Consider the following 24,194-nt stretch of genomic DNA (forward strand, 5'->3'; position numbering starts at 1 on the left):
ATCCCAGCCGGTGCGACCTCGTTAACAACAACAATGAGACATTTTAAATCTGAAATTAATTAGGAAACAAGTGAAGCATGCATGGTCCGTCGTAAGTGCATAGTTAACAAGGCATAAAAAATAACTAAGTTCAGCACCCCCCCCCCTATTTAACCCCCCCCCCCGGGGACGTCAAATCCTGGTGAAAATGAACAAACGGTGCAGCTTTAAGCCTTAACATATGTAAATTTGAGTTCTGCACCATGCAAAAAAAAAAAGAAAAAGAAAATATGACTACGTACATCATTGCCCTCCCCCTATTCAGTCCAAAAAGTCCCCAGGGCGTTAATATATTTAAATTTGAGTTCAGAACCATGCAAAACTGCTAAATAGACATTCACAAAAATTTTGGACAAATATAGTAAAATAGTACCCAAAATGGAGTGTTTTTATTAGTCCTAAAAGAGCCCCTGGGGCATACCCAAAAGTTAGCGCGAAGTGTAGACAAACATAATTATATAGAAATCAGTCAGTACAACTTTTCAGAAAGTTTTATAAAAATCCAAGGCATCAATTTTTTTAATAAGCTCAAAAATGTCAATTTTAGCCATTTTAACCCGAAAGGCACCCTTGGGGGGGGGTAACCAGAGTTTCCCCGGAAAATCCGTTCTGTTACTTTTTTTTACTCATATGATGTTTAATGTTTGTGCAAAAAAAAAAAAAATTCCAAGGCGTACTATTAAGAAAAGTGCGGACAGACGAACAGAAAAGTGTGAATTTACAGGTCTACCCGCCTTTTGTCTGGAGATCTTTTTATTTGCATTACATATATAAAATACGTTTGGAAGGCTAGAAAACAACGCATATATTTTATATACAAATTTATTTGTTTATTCAGATATTTCGATGATAAACATCATTGTCAATGAGAATCTACTATTTTTTTTTTTCACTTTTTCTCGTGCGCATGTTGGAATTCGTGTGTAAGACTGTCAGTTCTAAAGTCTTATTAAGGTATGATTTTAAAAAACAATCATAAGCAGGGTGTCACGTTAGCCGCACAAAATTAGTTATAGAAATGTTACCTGCGTTAGAAGCGTTGCATATATTTTGAAATCAAGAATTACGCTTCTGGGTCCTTCACTCTCCGCACGAAGAGTCCACGAGATGAAGAAATCGTTAATCTTAAGCCAAATGAAGTGGCAAACGCCCACGGATTGACTTAGATTAGATCCGCTAGTCACACACCTGGATGTTGGTAGTCCTGTAATTTAAAGAATGTTAATTTAAAAAAACTAAACAAAAAAAAAAACAAAAAAAAAACAAACAAACAAAAAACCCCAATAAACTCCTCTGATCGGTTTCTATACCAGGATTATATTTCCAGGAACTAGATAATTACAAAATTATAAAAAAAAACAAAAACAAAACAAACAAACAAACAAAAAAAACCTGCATAATATACAATGTTGTTGTAATACAAGATGATTAGATATATTTGATAAGTGTCAAGCAAATATTCCGTTAGAGAAATTCCCCGTTCGTACATCGAGTTTATATACGCGTCAACAGTCAGCAAGAAAATAAAACTTTTGTCTTTTAAAATCTATCTATCTATCTATCTATCTATTTATCTATCTATCTATCTATTTAATGTTACTGGCAGAGTTCTGTATTAATTTCCAAAATAAGAGCATAATATTTATTTATTCCTGAGTGGCTTCCGGGCCTTGATAAGTGGTAACCACCGTATAAAAAAAAATATCGATCTCATTGAAAATCAGAACAATATCAGTACCATCAGTTTCAAATCCACACAAAGCTACCTATAGTTGGTATCCTATGCCGTACTATTTTCAGCCGCTGTATATATTTGTCTTTCCGTCTCTCTCTTCCTCTCTCTCTCTCTCTCTCTCTCTGAATATATATATATATATATATATATATATATATATATATATATATATATATGGTGACCCCCAAAACGAGCCCCAACTCTAATTAAGCCCCGTTTCTTAGTATTTTGTTCGAATGAAATAAAACTTTTGTCATAACTAGTTTATTATATTCAAAATATCACATCAAAACACTAGGGTCTTTGGCCTTTTTTCCCCGTTCTACAGCATATGTTCTAGATGGCCTCCATTTAGCTTTTTTTTTTTGGGGGGGGGTCCCCCTATATATATATATATATATATATATATATATATATATATATATATATATATAATGGTTGTATCGATCGGTTTCCTAGAGGTAAATCCTGTAAATTCAATGAAAATCGCGTGGTTATTAAAGAGTGCTCAATACAAGACAGACCAGGTATAGAGTCTGTTTATTATACAAACATAATTGGTTAAATTTATAAAAAATAAATTAAAAAAATATATAAATAAACTTGTCAATAGGAAAACGAATTCGCCAACAGAAAAGAAAAAAAAACAACTATAAAAACCTAAGATTAGTAAGTAACGAGGAAAAGAGTATAATATTACTTGAGATCAAAGCGAAAACCTTGGCTAATAAACAACCACCAAGTTAAAAGAATACCAAAACCTCTCCACTGCGATAGCTTCACCGCACCAAATCGTACTCCCTCCTCGTCCCTACTCCCTTTCTCCACCACACCTCCATCTAAAACCTCTACTGCTCACATTCACAAAGTATACACCCTACTTTCTTCCAGAATGTAAACCACACCCGAATATCTTATAAAACTAATATAATTATGACTCACGTTTCAATATCATTTATTATTTTTTGTTTAATGAAGTGTTATCCTTGAATTGGGATTCCACTAAAATATGAGTGCACGTACGTAACCAGTACTTTTTGTATAATAAACAGATTATATATATATATATGTTATTTATATGTCTATATATATATTTCTTATATATATTATATGCATATATATGTATATATATGCTTATGTGACACTATGTTGTGCAACGGCTAGTTTTCTTTTGCGTAGTGAATTAACCGCTGCGTAGAGATAAAGCGATTGTCTGCTTGGCCACCACTTCACCTTGATTCATTCGCTTTTTCGTTCAACTAGCATGGGTAAGCACATATTATTTTGTCTCTCATGAAAAGTAGGAGGCACCTCTATCATCCCCAGCACTAGTTAAGCTAGTTAAGAGTAGCTAAGCCTGTCAAAAGTTTGTTTGTCATTAATTAATTTTTAATTGAAATATATTATAATTTTCTTGTAAAATAAATAGGTGACATCCTTCTATGTAAATAAACTGTGTTGGCTGTTATTATTCATTACCGAGCATGTTCTTGCCAGCATCCATTCCAGCCAGAAACACAACACCGTCGTCCATCAGTGGAGCAGAAAAAATGAAAACCAGGTTACTCCCTGCCAGCAAACGTGTTGCCGTTCCCAGGACGTTTCATAATCAAAGTTCACCGCCCAAGGTCCCATATATTGTCATATTAGTCCCCTGCCGATCACATGCGCCCATATAGTACCATATTGAAATCAGAATATTCCTAGCATAGGAATAAGCTCGACCCGGAGAAGATAAAAAAAAAAAAATGAATGAATAAATTTCTAGACGATCAAAAAAAAAAAAAACAAAAAAAAAACTACCACCGTTAAAAATCACACACACACACACACACGCACGCACGCACGCACGCACGCACGCACGCACGCACGCACGCACGCACGCACGCACGCACGCACGCACACACACACACACACACACACACACACACACACACACACACACACACACACACACACACACACACACACACACACAAAGAAAATAGAAACAGTATCCTGAATTTTAAATCGCGTTGCCAAACACATTCTTTCAGGCATTTCAAAAACAGCATCACAGATAAGAGCACGCACACTCTTCATATCCTTCTTTTTCTTCAACTTAACATCATGGCGTTGAAAAAAAAAAAAAAGAAGAAAATTCTGACGAAGGCGTATAACTCTGAAATATATTAATTTTAAACAAGAATTACTTTTTTCTTTCCATAATATCGCGTTGTAATTCGGCTTTCAAACGTATTTCATACGTGTTTCAATTTTAAATTCAAATTAAATCAACGCTTCTAACACGGAAACCCTAGCCTGAATTATATATATATCACGAATGGAAACAAAATTGATATAAAAAAATATATTTTCGCGAAAATTATACTTTCATCATATTTTGCTTAGGGTAAAATTTTTGAGTATCAAAACCTATCTCTTTACAACCCCCTCCTTTTCATAACCTATCATACTTTCATCAATCACAGTCCATTTTCTGGAGGCTGTTTTTGAACCCAGTCAACGACGGGTACTTCTGCTAGTGTATATATATATACATGTATATATATATATATATATATATATATATATATATATATATATATATATAGAGAGAGAGAGAGAGAGAGAGAGAGAAAGAGAGAATTATCAATCATCATGTCAAACATTTAGAAACAGTTAAGTTCCTGTTTAACTTAATTTCAGAATTGATATGAAGTATTATTTACCATAACCTGATTGAGATCATACCGAAGCAGATGATTTGGGCGTGTAAGTGTGTCTTTTGTAGTTTCACACTTTTCACTTGACAAAAACACATACAGGATACAAAATTTATGTTTACGATTAAAAATGTTTCATTTATAGAAAGTAAACAAATGTATAATTGGTATCGGGAGGATTAATCGGAATCGAAAAAAACGGAACTTTTTTAGGTATCAGAATCGGTATCGGAATCGGAAAAATGTGTGTCAATTTTCCGATGCCAAAAACGAGTTTTTTAATTGTCTTTTACTGTTTGATTTTGTTTCAAAAGATCTTTTATTGCTGTTAAAAATATTACAATAAAAAAATATTTAATGATTTTAAAATACCAGGAACACTGAAATATCTGCACATTTAACATGTTTTTTTTTTTACCCCAATCGGGGAAAATAGTTAAATATTTAGAGATTCATGAGAATTGAACTTTAGTATTGAATTAGTAATTGTATCGGGAAAAATAGTGGAATCCTCCCATCACTAGTATATATATATATATATATATATATATATATATATATATATATATATATATATATATATATATATATATATATAGTTCACCAAGCCAGACGCATTACGTACGAGCGTTTGCTCACTAATCTGTCTGCATTACTTTTATCAATTTGAATACTGATAAATAAAGGTAGATATTAAAAGTAGGAAAAACAAGCAAAAAATGATGGCGGCGAGCCAACCGCTCGCTCCATCGGCTTATCACTGATTTCGTAAAAATGAACAAAACAACAACAAACTCTCCTTTTATTTTTAGATGACACTTAACAGAAACAACAACTAGATGATAATTGAAGTAAAGGGATGTTACGTAAAGAGAAAGGAATGGACTGAAGTAGAGAAAGTCAGGATAGAGAAGGAGAAGCAAGAATTGAGTAGTAGAATAGAGGGTGAAAAAGAAGGAAGAGTTAAGGAAATGAAGTTTCTGAATTTTTGAGATGAGGATTGGTTATATGTATTATTATTCATCGGACTACTGTTCTCATCTTGAATGTGATTTTCACAACGTTTAGCTCGATATAACCTCCGACCTTCTTCAGGTGTATCTTGTCGAACTCGGGAACTCTTGGCTATAGGGAGAGTGAGGCACTGCCTTGATGCCCATCTTGGTCAAATAGTTTGTGACAAGAATGGAGCATCATTGCGACAAACTTCGCGCAAATCTTCCGCATCTTAAGCTCCTTGCGATTAATTGTGTGTACAGTTCCCACACTGACATCAAACTGTGCACTTATTGGCTCTATAGACACGCGACGGTGTTTATCCATTAAATTATTTATTTGGTTAATCAACTCTGGTGTTCTGACTCTCTTACTCCTCCCACACCTCTCATCATCCCTCACAGACTCCCTGCCTTGCTTGACTCTCTTATGCTACCTAAAAAGTAATTCTCGATTCATGTAAGATAGCCCAAAAGCAGTCTGAAGCATTCCACACGTTTCTGTAGCATTTTTTAAAACAAGTTTTAAACAGAATTTTATTGCATATCGTTTTTCTAAAGTGTTCATCACGTCCAGATTGCATTTTTAAAATTCAACAGCTGTGACAATCAGACTTTTATAGGGTACATTTCAATTCGAACTGTAGCTGTTCATTTGAAGATGAAATATAAAAACTTGGCCAGTCATCTCATAAGATATATTTAGTAATAACATACTGAATTTCAAATGTCTATGACAATTTTAAATGCCTTTAAAAAAAAGTGTGGAAACTTATTGAATGCACCTCGTACATTCGAAGAAGGTCTGAGGTCACATTGACCGAAACATTGTGAGAATAACACTAAATATGAGAGCAGTAGTCCAAATAATGCGAATAATGCAAATTATCAATCCCTATCTAAAAGAAAATCAGAAACATAATGTTTTAGTAAGTGTTTTTGTAATGATGAAGTAAATCATACGATTAATACATGAGGGTGTCTTTAAAATAAACGATAAAGATATTTTTCTGCTGTTTTGCATGTATCGTTAGAGATAGATAATTGCAAAGGGTGAAGTAACGCGACAGAGCCCTTCTCTCCTGCTTCATACGTCTTTTTATACCCTCTCGCCAGGGAGACACATGGTCAGATCAAGATTTGAAAAACTAGCACATTAGAGATAATAAACTTTGACCTACAAAAATGACTAAGCATCTCCGTCGGTATTTCCTGGTAAGGTTGCTTCAGGCGATTAGCAAACAAGTAACCAACAAGAAAGTTCAAGCTCCTTGGCTTAACGTTCACAGGAAACATGGATTGGCATAGATACATCGAGATTATTGCTAAGGCTGCTGCAAAGAAGGTGGGCTCTCTCTATCGTGCTAGAAAGTTACTTACGCCTGAAAGTATCCTGTACCTCTACAAAGCCACAATTCGCCCATGTATGGAGTACTGCTGTCACATTTTGGCTGGTGCATCTGCTACTAGTTTCTCACTCCTGGACAAGGTCCAAAAGAGAGTCGCCAACCTAATAGGTCCTGAATTTTCATCTAAACTTCAGTCCCTATCCCACCGACGAAATGTTGCATCCCTCTGCCTGTTTTACAAGTATTTTAATGGTGGATACTCTGACGAACTACAAGTACTTGTATCCTCTCGACGAAAATGCCCCCGACAAACCCAACAAGCAGCAAAGTTCCACCCCTACACAGTTGAGATCCCCTACATTTTACTCTAATAGTTTCTTCCCCAGAACTGCAGGACTTTGGAATTCTCTTCCGGTTTCCTGCTTCCCCAACTGTACTGACATGCAGAAGTTCAAGTGTAATGCGAACAGACATCTTGCTGCTAAACTCCCCACATAGTATCCCTGGAACTTAGGTCTCTGATAGTAGCCCCCTACATCAAAGTGGCAATATGCCTTGTTTGGGGTGAAAATGTAATAAACAAACAAAAAAAAACATAATTGAAGAAGGCAAAACCTGGAGGCTGGACTACTTAGAACTTATCATAAAAATCTCTCAGTCTGATAGCTATGCCCCTGTCGCACTACCTCTGTTCAATAGTTGACAACAAACTTTAGTCGATTTTATCTCCATTGGCTAGTGACCGATGGCATTACTGATCGATCGTATCAGACCGTTCGCAAACAGACACATATAGTGCGAACAAGAAATAGATAATGAAACATACTTAGCAAAATTGATAGAAGTAATTTTTCAAAAAGTGTATATGTCCAAAAATAAACATTCAGCGGTGCCTGATGAACGTTAACGAAGCCTATGCTGTTGATATCAGCACAGTTAGGAGATGGGATCATCGATTTCAGAGTGGCGACAGAGATGTGAGTGCCAAAACGGGCACTGGACTTTTACGACCGAGGCATCAAAAGAGGTTGGCAAAAGTGCATTGAGAATGGTGGTGACCATGTGGAAAAATAATTCTAGGGTATAAAAGGTCACCTGTTTTAATGATATGACCTCTTGTTTCCGTAGATTTTCAACGTTTAAGTTTTTAAGTAAAATAAAATAGGAGGCCTTACTTCTGGAATGATCAATAGAAAAAGCAAATTAAATAAAAAGGGGGAAAGTAGAGAAGGGAGGATGGGTTTTTATTACTGTACACGTAGATTCGAAAAAGTTGTCAAAAAACAAATATATAACAAATAAATGTTATCAAAGGCAAGATAATTACTTTTCTACCAAACTGGATATATTTTTTGTGTTTTTATTCAATGTAAAATGTTTATTCAGCTCGAAACACATGCAGTGTTTACCGATGTATTGGAAAATTCAAAATGGCGCTCGACTCTCTCTTTAACACGGTAAGTTTGGGAAAAGGTGTTATAAATAATAAACTAGACAAAATACTATTAAAAAACCACCGAATGTATGTCAACTTATGTCACGGTAACATATATTGAGTGAATTTCTAACAGTATTTTGTCGAGTTTATTATTTATAACACCTTTTCCCGAACTTACCGTGTTAAAGAGAGAGTCGGGCGCCATTTTGAATTTTCCAATACATCGGTAAACATTGCATATTTTTCGAGCTGAATACACATGTTACATTGAATAAAAACATATCCAGTTTGGTAGAAAAGTAACTTATCTTGCCTTTGATAACATTTATTTGTTATATATTTGTTTTTTGACAACTTTTTCGAAACTATGTGTACAGTAATACAAACCCGGAATGATTGAGAAGAGAAATAAAGGGGCGCGAAGAAAAAGAATGAAGTAGTGGGGATTAAGGAAAAGGTGAAAGGGGGAGGAACAAGTAAGAAAGAGCAGTGTTAATACTTTTTATAATGTAAACTCGTCTACTTAAAGTCATTATCAATAATTTCCCTTTTGACCCTTTTTATCTATCCACTAAGCTAGTTTAGTATAAATTCCATGAACAAAGTTTCTTTCCTAACACTACTCTTCTTTGGAACACCATACCACGAGACTTCATCTCAGCTGAGTATAACATAGTCATTTTCAAGTCCAATGTAAACAAGTTCTTATTGATCGGCTAATCGTAAATAATCAAGTTCTACCAACTTCGATCATTAATAATCATCACAGTGCTGTCTCACCGTTTCACCTGACACCTTTTTAGCCTAATCCTAGAGTGGTCCTCGAGTGGGCTTTGGGACTTGATAACGTAGTGACTATTTAGTAAAAATATGTTGGCACAAGTTTGTTTTACCGGTAGTTTTTCCTCTTTACGAATTTCCATAAAATCTCTTTGCTTATCTTTACAATTAAGTTTCTTTTTGTTATTTTCTTTATCTCCTCTTCTTATTCATCGCTTAATTTAAGTCAACATAAATTAATAGTTTTATGCTTTTCTTTTCTCTTCACTCCGCCCCTAATTCCACCTGACATCACGCCACGCTGCGTTCAGGTGCCTATCAGAATCACAAAGACGACAAGAGTTTACCTGGAGATAAGACAATAAAACAAAGTCGACACGAGTTCAGATGAAAGCAAGAAAAGACATAAAAAGAATGCCTTTAATGGAAACAGTTGTAATAATCTCGGAACAGCTGCCAATTGACGTTTTTCTTTTTACTTTTTCTTACGAGACAACAAGAAAATGTTAAAAAACACGGAATATAAAAACAAATTTTAAGTAAACACGGAATTCAACTGATTTGAACTGTAGTCTGGCTGAAGCAGAAGGAAATTATGATTCACTAAGAAAATACATTTTTTTTATCTGACAAATATGTATGAATATAAAACTCGTTTCTTGACTTAAATCATACTGAAAAAGTACACTATTCTAAAAAATTTCAAACACAATATCATTACATCTTTTCGTATAATCCATTCATAGTGTATGCTTCAGGAGATTTTATTGTTGGCATTGGTTTCCCTGATATCTTTCTAATCAAGAATTATTTCTAGAAAAAAAAAGGAGTACTTATGGGGAGGGACTATGTGAAGGCTGCCAGTATTCCAAATGAAAGTGTTTTTGTGAAACAAACTGGATTCGAACTTAGAATAATCAGAAATTATGGAATCTTACATTGTCCTCCTTGGTAAATTTTACACACAAATATATTGTAGATTTACGTAGCTTCTCAAACTTTTATTTCTGTAGGAAACGCGTAAACATCGTACAAACACGCATGCAGACAGACATTGAATTATATATATACACACACACATATATATATATATATGTGTGTGTATATAATATAAAGCTGAATGTCTGCGTGTGTATGTGTGTGTGTGTGTGTGTGTGTGTGTGTGTGTGTGTGTCTGGTCACGAATAGGTTCCTATATGGTTGACTATTTTAAAAAACTGATTACATATAATGATAGAAGATGTATCGAGACACAGGAATGGGTATGTATTGCGACCTTATTTATGCAGATTCAACTGCTGATGAAGTCAATTTAGATGCAATGATATATCTTTGAAGAATTTGGTAGATCTATGAGAGTTAACTCGAAAATATAACTTTTTCATCAACATTTATATATTATAATATTTAAGTTTGTTGTGTAATTGGGAACCAACAAGGGGCCTGTTGTGCAATGTGTACTATAGTCCATATGTGAGATATGTACTTGGAACGAAAGGTTCATCCTTATGTGTGTATGTGTCACTAAATGTCTACGGTGGTTCTTCACTATCTGAACCCTAAGCTATTTTCTTGCTGTTTATTTATGTTCCAATTCTATGCTCGTCTACATGTTCATATGCGCGCACGCGCATGTGTATGTGTGTGGTACATGTATTCTGGACATACCTTATTTTCATGCGTCGTTGATCTTGTCAACCTGGAATTCATCTCGTTCATGGAGGGGAGGCTGGAACCTGTTTGAACGAATATTCATTGATTTACAAGAACGCTGGTTGGTTTTATATAGTTTTTATTCACTTTCCAGCTGTTGGTCGCAGAAGAATGGAAAGTGAATATCTTTACTTTAGTGGTTAATTCTAAGTCTTCATTCTAAGGCACGTCAGCTCCATTCCCGATGGGAGGGGGGACGAACTGTTAAACCGTCCGTCCTGCTTAACGTCCAAATTTCAACCCCCATGTGTTCTCCAGCTAACCTGATTCACGTGACTCACACGTAGATCCGTCAACAGATAAGATGCTTCCGGTAAACTTGTCTATGATCTAGCTTTGTTATATTTGGACAGGTTTTTATCAACATTCTTCATATTCATCTCTTGTTTATCTCTCCAGTTAGATAGATAGATACATCCAGATGGATAGATACAGAAATAGATAGATAACTAGATCAAGAGATATATCGAGAATACACATAGATAAATAGATAGATCGACAGGCAGATAAATAACTTACCAATACTTTCTTGTGTTCGACCTACTACTAAAAATAATAACATCAAACTCCATTTCTTATAATAACTTGAATAAATATCTTGAAGATATTTACGCGGTTGCTGCAAAGGTGGGTGACTATCTACATTGTGCTAAAAACTTACTCGCTTTACAATATCCGGTGTCCCTACAAAGGCAAAATTTGCACATGCATGTCATATGGTTGCTACATTTGGGCTGATGCATCTACCACCAGTCTCTCCACAGGTTCCAAAAAAGAGACTTCAACCTAATAGATCCTGCGCTATCAACCAAATTTTAAACCCTGCCCTATAGTCAAAATGTGGCATCTCTGTGTCTGTAATACAACCATTTTAATAGAATGTATCTTGATTAACTCATGGCACTTGTGCTTCTTCGACGTAAATATCGCCGAGTTAATCGATTAACAGCAAAATCCCAACTCTTCACTGCAAAGTTTTCCAGATGCCGAAAAGCATTCTACTCTAATTAGTTTCTTCCCTCAAATTCATAGACTTTGGATTTCCTTACCGGTCTCCTGCTTCCTTGAGTATACTGACATGCAGAGATTTAAAAGTAATGTGAACAAGCATCTCGCTGCTCAACGCCCTACATAGTAACCCAATGTTCGTAATGAAAATCCAAATTGGGGTCCAAGTAGCAATGTGCCTTGCTTGGGGTGAATAAGAATAAAAATAAGAAAAATAATACATTAAAAGAAAGTAAAAAAGAAAAATACGCTTTACTGCATCTTTTATTTTTGCCATCTTATTTTAGGCCATCTTGTTTGATGAGATCTTGTATCGTGTCATCTTGGTTTTAACTTTCCCTGAACATTGGATAGGGTCACATGGTTTACTGTTTTTGTCTTGTAAGGTAACTTACAAAATAAAATTTTCAGGGCAAAACCGTAAACTATTTATTGATTAAAGTTATTTAATGAAGAACAAAATTTTTGAGTATGGCCCAAGAAATATTGGACAACTTAATATACTTTTGAACAATTTGCAGAAATGTTTTCCAAATTAGGGACATTCTACTGAATGCCATACCTTTTTATTCATATAATAAACGTGTATGTCAGTTGGTATGTTCATTGCATATAAGTATTACTATTATCATCAAATAAATGTAACGATGCCACTGAGACGTATGCAGCAGCAGCGGCATAACACGTATATAAATGATCAAGTCGTGGTGCGAGGTGACGGTACAGCGGAGGAAGAGGAAGTAAATAAAAGGATGCGAGATTTTGGAACCACGTGGCAGCAACAGCGACCGAAGAGCACATGTGTTTGCATAATAGACTAGAAAAGCATTTCAAGACGGTAGAGTATTGTTAATCACATGGCAGACGAAAGGAACTGTAAAAAACAAGATGCAGATGCAGTTTGCTGATAAAAGTACCGTTAATAAACGCCTTCTGTTTCAACTGAAAAAAAACTTAGGTAGAATTTCTTTCCTTTGTTTCTTTGTCGGGTCCGTGTAAAAATGTAACGACGACGTTAAATAGAGACATTGTGAATTCAAACCAAAGTATGAATTGTCTTAATCTAATATATAAAAGGCTATATGTCTGACTGTCTGTCTGTCGCCATATTTTCAAACTGTATCTCTTCCAAAACTAAAAGTCGGAGAGCGGCGTTATTGGTCTCAAATAATTGGACATTTTATGGATCGTTCTTTTATGGACTTTTAGCCGTTTAAAATAGTTTTTAAGAGGTCAAGAATGGGGCAAAATTAAAAAAAATCGTTATAAATTTTGTACGTTCATCTTTGTTTATTTTTAATTTTTTATCAGTTCATATGCATGTCACGTTAGTACAGTGGGAACGTCACCATGCTAGTTTCTATTTCGATTTTAATTAATGTCACTCAAATATTTTGTTAATGTTTTACTTTTGAAATCACGATTGCTAACAACATATACGAAATCTGGACAAATTAAAATATCATATTTAAGCGTATTTTACGTCCGGGCAAAGCCCCTCCCTTCACTAGTGTAGAAATATTTTTTATTCATTAACCAAGATTATAATTGACTAAGTGTAGCATCAGAACAGATACCGCACTTTATTCCTAAGCAAAATGCTAAGAAATGCAACGTGATTAAAAATTTAATAAAGGTGATGACATTTTGAATACGCTTTATATTCAAATTTCATAATTTTATATTCAATTTGCATTTAATTTAATTTTTTCTCTGCTAAATTTTAATTTCCAATTATCTTCTTACTATGGCAATTCATTTAGATGCATTTCTACTGTTTCTTTGATAATGGCTAACAAATATTTCAGCATCATCTGAAAATATTTTTTTTTAATGTTAGATAATACAAGTAACCATAATGATTGCCATTATACTTTCTCGTACAACAATTAATATGTGATATCTCATGAATATTCCAAAAAACCTTCGAGAAACACGGACCAGGAAGAACATCCTTGTTGAGATCAGATCATGCAACTTTAGAATTAATTTTCTATAACTGACATCTCCTAAAATGTCAAGAATGATAATACATGACATTAGAACTTGATATTGAACATGTGAAATAAATGATATTACTTCATGTTGACGTATTATCACAATTATGATATAACGTTCAACAAAATGAGGAAGAGATGGTGAACGTATAGAAGAACATTTGGTTACGTTGGATTAAGCGTAACTTTCTACATCTAAGATACCTTGCTTCAAAAACATTTGATGAAGCAATATTAAATATAAAGGTTGATATACTGTAATGTTGACGAAAAGACGTTGCGAGCCTGGCCCTTCTGTATCGTTATTTTAATGGCAAGTGCTTGTCTGAACTCTAATCTATGCCTCCCCCCTTTTGTCAAACTTTCACAAAAACTCTCGACTAGCTACAACCGCTACCAACATTTCCCCCAACCTCTATCTGAACGGAGATTTCGCGAATGCAGCTTTTTTATTCCTAAAGTTGCCCGCCTGTGGAACACTGTTCCATAGGCCTGCTTCTCGGCCGACTACAGCATGGTAGCCTTCAACTTTAATACAAACAAGTTTTTGTTTAACCGTTCCCTTAAATAATCAAGTTATGCCCAACGTACACCATTAACGATTACTACACTATCACCTTACACTCATTAACCCTTATCCTCGAATGACCTTCGGGTCTTGATAAGTGGTAACTTCTTTGCAAAAAAAAACATATAAACATTATGTGAGTGTATGTAACAAAAACTTTTATATTAAACGTGAAACTCAAATTAATATAGTCTTTTAAGGAATTTATTCTGTTCATAGAACAAGGCTCATCGAACTCTGAACACAACCGTTAAGCCAAGACATACTTACCTTATATAAGAAATCCGGTACTGTTTTTCCTTGCAGAACAATACGTCCAGCATAACCACAGTCTTTAAAGTGTTATAAAATAGTTCTGTCTTTCATTTTCAGGCAGTTGGTAAAATATAACTCATCAAGTTAACACGAGGTAAGCACATTTCTCACTTATATTCAACTGTCGAAAAAAAAACATTGTTGGTCTCGCATGGTCACAAAGGGCGCTAGATAATTACTTTAAAGGTCAACCCATCCTTCCTTGCAAGAACACTGAGTAGGAGGCAGAAAGAGAAATGTGCCGTGTGAAAAGTTTCAACATTATTGGACTTTAGGCTAGGGTCAAATTATCGTATCTGTTCTGTTCAAAGTTGTTGCAATAATGTTGATGGATGTGTTTGCGTACTAAAAATCAAGACATTGAAATATTTCACAGACTTTTACGAAAGCTTAATAGATACACCCTCATAACCGGATACATTTTTGAACTAAATTCACCAGAGTACGTAGATTCGTATGATTCAGTTTGAACAAAGTCGTAATATAATATCGTGGGTTTTGTGTTCGCAGCGGATATACATAGAATAAAAATATTTAAAAGCCGGCCGCAATACATAATAGATGAAAGATATGACTGAGTCACATTAGTCAAATTAAAAACAAGAGTATTTAAACTAATTACTATAGATATAAATAAAAAACGAATAGAGAAATAGAGAAAAATATAGAGAGCGAGAGTGAGAGAGTTATGAAATATCAAAATTGATAAAAGATGGTCACAATCTATGATGTAGAAATTATTATACGTTTATGTGTTTCTGAATATTTGAGATAATGATTGATAATTTATATTATTTAGAAAATTTGGACTACTGTTCTCATCTTGATTGTATTCCCATAATATTTCAGCCGATATAACTTCCTAGCTTCTTTAGGTACATCTTGTCGAACTATCAGGTACGATTATGTCCAGTTTCAGGAAGGCCACCCTCCAAGGTATACCTTCTCTTTAAAAAGGCGTTAGTTAAGTAATAATCGTCTGAGGCGCTCCGACCAGAGGGGCCGGACAGGAATGGGTTGACCTTTTCTCTGTGCGTTAGAGTGTGTTAAGCCATACCTAACCTTATGTCTGACCTACCGAAATGGAGATAAAACATAACTTAGTAGCTGCATAATCTTCTTGTATGCGCTCCAAAGCGATCCTTCCAGACTGAGAGCATGCTGCTCTGAAATCAATGCTTCTTATTTCTACGCCCAAAAGCATTACGTCGAAATAAAACTGATGGAAGATCGAAGAGGTTTGTTCGACTTGATCTTAATTCCAATTCTTGGAGGCGAAACATACATACCTGTTGACAAAACGCTTCTTCATATTAAACAAATTTTACGAAGACTCTAGTTTGGAAAACCATATTTTGTTTATTTGACTTTTACGGTATGTATTATCTCCTCATTTAATCATAATTGCTCCATTAATATATATATATATATATATATATATATATATAAATACAGAGAGAGAGAGAGAGAGAGAGAGAGAGAGAGAGAGAGAGGGGGGGGGAGAGAGGTATGTTATTTATTTTTGTTTTTGCTTTTGCGATACGTTTTGAATGAATTCAATTATTTACGAAAGTGTATTTTTACCTAAACGTGAGTTGGGAATTATTTTCCCTTTAACCACACTCTGATGAATCGTAGACGAGGAAACACGTGTCAGTGGATAATTATATTTTAAAAACAATAAATCTATAATGGCTATGTAAAGACTAAATTTAAACTTGTTCGAAAACATTATTTATTTAAGATTGTGAAATTAAAAAATAAAAATGAATGTGTCAGCTGACCGGTTTCGAAGCTCGCTCAACAGAGCTAACATCGAGCTTAATTACGTTTTAAAAAGAAAATGGGGGGGGGACAATGAATCGGAAATGAAAAAGTAGGGGGATATATGTATAAAAATAAAAAAAGGCGGGGATGAATTAATTATTAAATAGAAACTAGATTAAACCCTAAGAGATTCTCTTTTTGTTTGCAAAGAGAAGGTCTCAGAGTCTTAATATATATAGTTTCTAGAATTTTAAGATGGTAAAGAGAGTGCGACTTACTAAGGATGGACAAAAAGTCCGCACTAAAATTCAAAGCGCAAATACGATTATTTATAAGGTGCTCTCCTATAGATGAGCCATGGGTATTGTTCAAAACGTCCGAAGGTTGTTTTACCCTGTTATCTAATCTTTGAGACGTCCGCCCGACGTAGCGCACACCGCAGCTATATTTAAATAAATAAATAATAGAATTGCTATGGTGGGGGGGGAGAACGTTTTTACAAATTGAAGATAAAATGGGTTTACAAGAAAAAACAACACGGGTATTTGATGCAAAGTAACATTGTTGTACGACAGAAGAAATTTGCTTGGCCAAATCTTTCACTAATATTACCTAGCCAAGGTAGGCGTAGGTAGATACGGCATTTGTCGACAGATGCCTGTTTAATTTTATTGAAATTAGAAATTTTATTTTTAATAGTAGATTCCACGATTTGTAATGGAAAACCATTATTGCAAAGAGTCTTGGTAATAAATTTGTATTCATCATTTAATTTGTTATCTGAACATATCATACAAGCTCTATGGATAAGAGTGTTGATAAGATTATATTTTTGTTTGGTGGGGCAAAAAGAGTCCCAACGTGTGTAAAGACCAGTGAATGTAGGTTTACGGTAGATGGAAGTCAAGAAAACGGAAAGTGTTTTACACACTAGTACATCTAGAAAAGGAAGGGAAGAATTACTTTCTTTTTCTATAGTAAATTTTAGAACTGGGTGAATATTATTAAGGGGTGCAAAAAAGGTATCTGCTTCAGTTTCATTGTTGAACAGACAAAAAGTGTCGTCAACATAACGAAAATAAATATCTGGTTTTTGAAGGCCAGATAAAAGACTCTTTTCGTGGAAACCTACGAAAATATTTGCCAGAGCTGGTCCCAGGGGAGAACCCATCGAAACACCATCTATCTGCCTGTACATAATGTTATTAAAACTGAATTCGACCGAATTGTTGGCGAATTCCATAAGTTCCACAAAAATATTCTCAGGAATAGGGGGAGTTGGGAGCTGACTGCGATAAAGGGCATCGGCACATATATCAATAGTCTCTGATAGTGGAACGCAGGTAAATAGGCTTTCAATATCAAAAGAACACATAAATTTGTCAGTCTAAGTGATATTGAAAGCCTATTTACCTTCGCGCCTGGCCTCCATAGAATGGAAATAGGCACAAACTTTAATAAAGACTTTTCATATCTATCTGCGTAAGTATACTTTGATAATTATGTTTCAGTTTGAAGAAATATGGTATAATAAAATTATGGGATGTTCGTCCGTGCTTGACCTCCATAGAATGGAAATATGTCACAAAGTTTAACAAGTTTTTTTTTTTTAATATAGATCCAGAGAATATTGTGATAAGTGTTTCAGTGTGAACAGGTATGGTATAATAAATTATGGGATTTATCTATTTTATTTTTACTTTCATCATATTTTGCTTTGGTTTTGATACCCCAAATTCGAAGCTATCTCATTACAACCCTTCCTTTGCATAACCTATCATAAATCAGAGTCCATTTTCTGTAAGCTTTTTTTGAACCCAGTCAACGACGGATACTTTTGCTAGTATATATATATATATTTGCTAATATATATATATATATATATATATATATATATATGTTAGGGGTGTAATGATTTATCGGCAGGTAATCGGCAATTGGCCTAATCGGCCACTTTGCCGATTAATCGGTAATTGGTGGATTTTCCGATTAATCTACCGATTAATTACTTTTTCCTTTCCTATTTAATTTAAACCATTTCATCACTGCCAAGTGACTCATCAGATAGCTTTGACATATTAACATAATATCTGCTAATTTAACATAACATTTGTTAAGTTTCTGGCCACTATTATTGCTTTTTGCCTTTATTAAATAAAATTGTAAAATACAAATTTCAATTCTTAAATGAATATAATTAAACAATTATGCAAGAAACAAAATAGAAATGACAAAACTACAAAGTCTAAATTGTAATTCTTTAAGTGAGAAACTATTAGCTGAGGTTCTGCACCTGCTGCTGCTCTACTTCCTCTTCCACTCTTGCTGCTTGCTTTCTCTGCTCTCATAATCTCCTCAGTATTTAAAGTTGAATACTTTTGAGTTATAATGTAGAAACATTAGAGTTTTTCTATTCTCAGAATAGCCTGTTCCCCATAGGTTTATACACATTACCACCTCGTCTCACTCTCTACAGATGAAGGTGGTGCGCTTAAATGTTTTGAAGCCAGTTTACTCAGCAGTGGTAAGATCTACTGTGTCTACTTCCACCATTGAAATGGATCATCACCTCTTGCGAGTAGTTGTAAAGTTACATAATGGTCAAGTTCTTTTGTGCACTTAACCATAAGGGATTTACTTCTTCTGAGTCTAGATTGTGATTCTTGTATTTCTGTTATAGTTGCAGTCTTCAGATTTAACTCAGCTTCTACTTGCTCTAAGTTTTGATTTGTTACTATGGGCTTCAAATGAAGCTAATTTATCTAACAGGCTTGAATAAGATAGTTTTGCTTTCCCTTAGATTTTCTTGAACTTGAAAAATGTATCCTGTTGATTCCGCTTCATCAATAGAAAGTAGATGTATCCAATCCCGAATAGTGTTTTCTATGCTATTCTTTTCACATTTAAATTTGAATCTTGGATCTAATAAAGTAGACACACACAAGTTTTTATCATTTAGATAACATGAAAATCTTGTTTCCATTAATTCATTGAATCGTTCAACAGTGGTAAGTATTCGACTAAAGTCCGACATATCAGAATTAGATTGGACAGCTTCAGAAAGAAATAACCCCAAAGCTAAAATTGTGGGTATTATCATCGATATAAGTTCTATGACTTGCTTCTTTGGCGAGTTCTTCAAATAGACTCAGTAACTAGACAATTTTTTGAACAAGTCTCAATTAAGTAAGTTATTAAGACAGGAATCTTATTATCAACAGAATACATTACAAAGGATTTTCGTTGTTCCAAATTTCTTTTTAGAATATAATATATTGAATTCCACAGTGCTGTCAAATTTTGAATGAGTTTATGTTCTTTTCTAAATTAAGCTGATCCTGTATTGCTGTTAATTTTCTAATTGCTAATGGAGAGTGGCTAAAGTGAGAGACTATATTTCTGTTAAATGTAATTATTTTCTTAACAATCTGTTGGGAAAATGATGAGTCGTTTATTAATAGTTGCAATGTATGTATGAAGCATGGTGTGATTCTAAACCACATTCCTGGCCACCTGTTCCTGAGACTAAGAAAACTTTATTGAAGATTTTATACTCACTCAGAACATTGTGCAATCCTTCCCTTATTCTTGAACATGTGTGTGCACCAGAACAACTCTAAGCATAGCTCTGCACAGTGAAAAACGCTACATAAGATTATTACATTTTCTTGGGGATACTATTTAAGAAGTACATGGTGTAAAAGCTGACATTTGGATATAACATTCTTGAATATATATTGATTAGGCATGCAATATTCCAGGTCCCTATCTTTTAATAGTTTTTGTCATATGTGATTTTTGAAATTATGTTTATGACATTAGATACTTTATTTCCGCTGCCAAAATTGAACATATTTTTATCGACTTACTAGCATGGGTGCGCAGCGTTGCCCGGGTATTTGGATGTGTGGTGTAGCAAAAAAAAAAAAAAAAAGAAAAAAGTCAATTTTTTAAAGTTTGAACCCTATTATGACCCCTTAAAATTTATTGTTTTGGGCTCAAATCGAGTTATTAAGTTAGATCCACCTCCAAGGAACCTATATCTAAAATTTAAAGTGTTTAGACTCCAAATTATCGTAGGAGTTTGGTAGAGTTCTCAAAGGTCAAATTGTTTAAATTTGACCCGTTAACAGCCAGATTTCTGGCCGAAAACTGATCACCAAGATTTTCCCAAATCTCAGTACCCTGTATATCAAATTTCGAGTCTGTGGACTTAAAATTGACAAAATTACTCCATAGGGAAATGTACACAGGCACACAGAGAGACAGACACGGTCACTTTCATAGATATATATAGATAGATATATAGATAGATTAGACAAAAATATATACGTATACATAAATATATATGGAAACAATTTTGTGTTTACTATAACCTTTTTATTAAAATACTAGCAGGGGTTACCCGGCGTTGCCTGGGTGATCGGCCCCCTTCCCACTCCGAGGGGTAACAAAAAAAGTCACCCCTCTGGATTTACATGCTTGGTGCCGGCCTCCCCCCTTCAGGGAGAGATAATCCCCAACCCCACCTTCAGGGAGGAGGGTGCCTGGAGGCTTCTCCTCCCCCCAAAGAAAAAAGTCACCTCCTCCTGGCTTCTTCGCCCCCCCACCCTTGGGGGGGGGGAACACCGGCTCCCTCCTTTGGGGGAGAAACTGCCAAGCTTTCCCCTTTCAGGTGAGAAAATGCCAGGCTTCCCCTTTTGGTGGGGGGATGGTGGCGTGGCCTTCGTTATAAAGATGGCCGGCCAGCTGAAAAAATGACGCCATCGCCGAGGTCCCAACAAGCAAGATATGTGAAACTCTTAGACTGTCAATAATGAACAGTAATTTTTACAGACAGCGTTACAAAACTTCAAAATTGGATTAAAATACAGAAATAAAGAAAGAACAAGGATGGAATACTGCTGCCATATCTGGGCAGGAGCTGCTAAAAACAGCCTATCCTGCCTTGACAGAGTACAAAATAGACTTCGTGGCTTAGTGGGGGATGCCCTTTTCTCTACCCTGCAACCTCTCTCCCACAGAAGAGACGTTGCGAGCCTGTCCTTGTTTTATCGTTATTTCCATGGCAGATGCTCGTCTGAACTCCAATCTCTGGTCCCCCCTCACCAATCTTTCACGAAAAACACCCGTCTAGCTGAATCCACTGTGACAAATTTCCCCCACTCTATATCTGTGCCTAAATCAAAACGCAGATTCCATGAACAAAGCTTCTTTCTTAGAACTGCACGCCTGTGGAACTCTCTTCCGTCTGCCTGCTTCCCTCCGGACTACAACTTGGATGTCTTCAAGTCCAATGTTAACAAATTCCTAATGAACCGCCCCCTTAAGTAAACATTTCAGCAAATCTCCTCACTAACGTAATGTACTTGCAATAACCCTTATCCCTGAGTGGCTTCCGGGCCTTGATAAGTGGTGATCACTGTGTAAAAAAAAAAAAAAAGAACACGATGATTTATACTGAAACTCATCTAATATTAATAATAAAAAAATAATTAAAAAAACACAAGTTGTTTGTGTAAGTATTATAAGCAATTGAATATTTCGTTGTATTATAGATTTTAAAGATTAGAATGCGTTCTTTAATTACTTATAAATTACATTTTAAAAAAGTGAAGGAACACGATTTGATTTGTAGTAAACTTGAAGTTTATTTAATATAATTAAATGAAAATTATGCATGTAAGATTATGAATATTTGAAGCAGAACACAAGCAAAACATTTGATATGAGTTAAGACAATAAACAAATATTAAAATTAAACTATTTTTTTTAATCAAAATGAATTTTTTTAAAATCAAAATGAATGTTTGGGTTTGTATTACTGTACACATAGATTCGAAAAAGTTGTCAAAAAACAAATATATAACAAATAAATGTTATCAAAGGCAAGATAAGTTACTTTTCTACCAAACTGGATATATTTTTCGTATTTTTATTCAATGTAACATGTTTATTCAGCTCGAAAACCATACAGTGTTTACCGATGTATTGGAACATTCAAGATGGCGTCTAACTTCCTCTTTAACACGGTAAGTTTGGGGAAAGGTGTTATAAATAAAAAACTGGATGAAATAATGTTAAAAACTTGCTCAATATATGTTACCGTGACATAGCTTGACATATATTCGGCGGGTTTTTAATAGTATTCTTTCTAGTTTTTTATTTATAACACCTTTTCCCATACTTACCGTGTTAAAGAGGGAGTGAGGCGCCATCTTAAATTTTCCAATACATCGGTAAACACTGTATAGTTTTCGAGCTGAATAAACATGTTACATTGAATAAAAACACGAAAAATATATCCAATATGGTAGAAAAGTAACTTATCTTGCCTTTGATAACATTTATTTGTTATATATTTGTTTTTTGACAACTTTTTCGAATCTATGTGTACAGTAATACAAACCCGTTTTTCGAGCTGAATAAATATGTTACATTGAATAAAACACGAAAAATATATCCAGTTTGGTAGAAAAGTAACTTATCTTGCCTTTGATAACATTTATTTGTTATATATTTGTTTTTTGACAACTTTTTCGAATCTATGTGTACAGTAATACAAACCCGAAATGAAAAGACCACGAGTGAACGCGCGTTTTTTTTTTAGTTTAGTTTCATATATATACAGTTGTGCCCGATATTATTCATACCCCCCCTTGAAAATTGAGTTTATTAGGTGTAACTTTGTTAGAATTTATTGTTTACGTCCATATTGATACATATTCTTAATAAACCTCTTCTGATCATTTTCGTCATTTTAAAATCTCGGGATACTTGTAATAAAAGAAATATACAGCTATTTATAAAATCTGCAATGTTCAAAAATAATCATACCCCCTTATTTTTTCAGTATTAATCGAGTTTCTGACTTTGTTTCCTGTTTGATTCTTATTTTGAATGCTTTTATACAACCTTTGATTAATTTCATTTCGTTTTTTGCATTTTTCAGAAATTAAAATGATATCAACTGAAAACCAATAAAAGAATAAAAATTATAAGAATGGGGAAGAAAAAAGAGCTTAGTAATGATCTTAGGGCTAAAATTGCGAATTCACATAAGGATGGTTTAGGTTAAAAGTCAATTTCCAAGAAATTTGAGGTCCCTACAGCAACAGTACAGAGCATCATCAAAAAATTCCAGAGCCACCACACAACAAACAACTTGATTGGTAGAGGAAGGAAAAGGAAACTGTCTGCTAGAGCCACCAGGAATATTGTAAGAAGTGTTAATGCAAATCCAACCACCACTACTAAGGACATTTTAGAAAATCTGGAGTCTTCTGGCATAAAAATATCAAGGCAAACATTGCAAAGGACTCTGCATGAAAATGGTCTGAAAGGAAGAAGACCAAGAAGGACTCCATTGCACACCGGAAAACACCTTGCAGCACGTCTAAAGTTTACTAGGAACCATGTGAATTCTCCAGAGTCCGTTTTCTCAAGTATTTTGTGGACTCACGAAACAAAAATTGAATTGTTTGGCCATATGGATGCTTCTTACGTTTGGAGGAAGAAAGGAGAAGCTTACAACCCAAAGAACACCATACCCACGGTGAAACATGGTGGTGGTAGCCTAATGTTTTGGGGCTCCTTTTCGGCTAGTGGTCCAGGTAGTTTGGTCAAGATAGATGGAACCATGAAGAAGGAGCAATATTTGGAGATACTCCAGAAAAACATTAGACAGGATGCGGAGAAGCTCCATTTAGGACCAAACTGGGTCCTTCAACAGGATAATGATCCAAAACATACTGCCAAAATAGTCAAGAAATGGTTTGAGGATAA

General features: G+C 34.6%; 1 long non-coding RNA gene across 1 annotated transcript in view; it reads right to left on the bottom strand.

Annotated features, from left to right (window-relative positions):
• Positions 1-15,011, bottom strand: part of LOC145285015 (uncharacterized) — a 63,075-nt gene extending 48,064 nt beyond the window's left edge. The window contains exons 1-2 of the long non-coding RNA XR_013868930.1: positions 14,598-15,011; positions 1,065-1,243 (exon numbers count right to left, since the gene is read on the bottom strand). This is a non-coding gene — a long non-coding RNA (uncharacterized LOC145285015). The remainder of the gene's footprint in view (positions 1-1,064; positions 1,244-14,597) is intronic.
• Positions 15,012-24,194: the final 9,183 nt, after the last annotated feature.

The sequence above is a fragment of the Euprymna scolopes genome, chromosome 9, assembly GCF_053919585.1.
Source record: "Euprymna scolopes isolate OS-2025 chromosome 9, ASM5391958v1, whole genome shotgun sequence".
NCBI classification, from domain to species: domain Eukaryota; kingdom Metazoa; phylum Mollusca; class Cephalopoda; order Sepiida; family Sepiolidae; genus Euprymna; species Euprymna scolopes.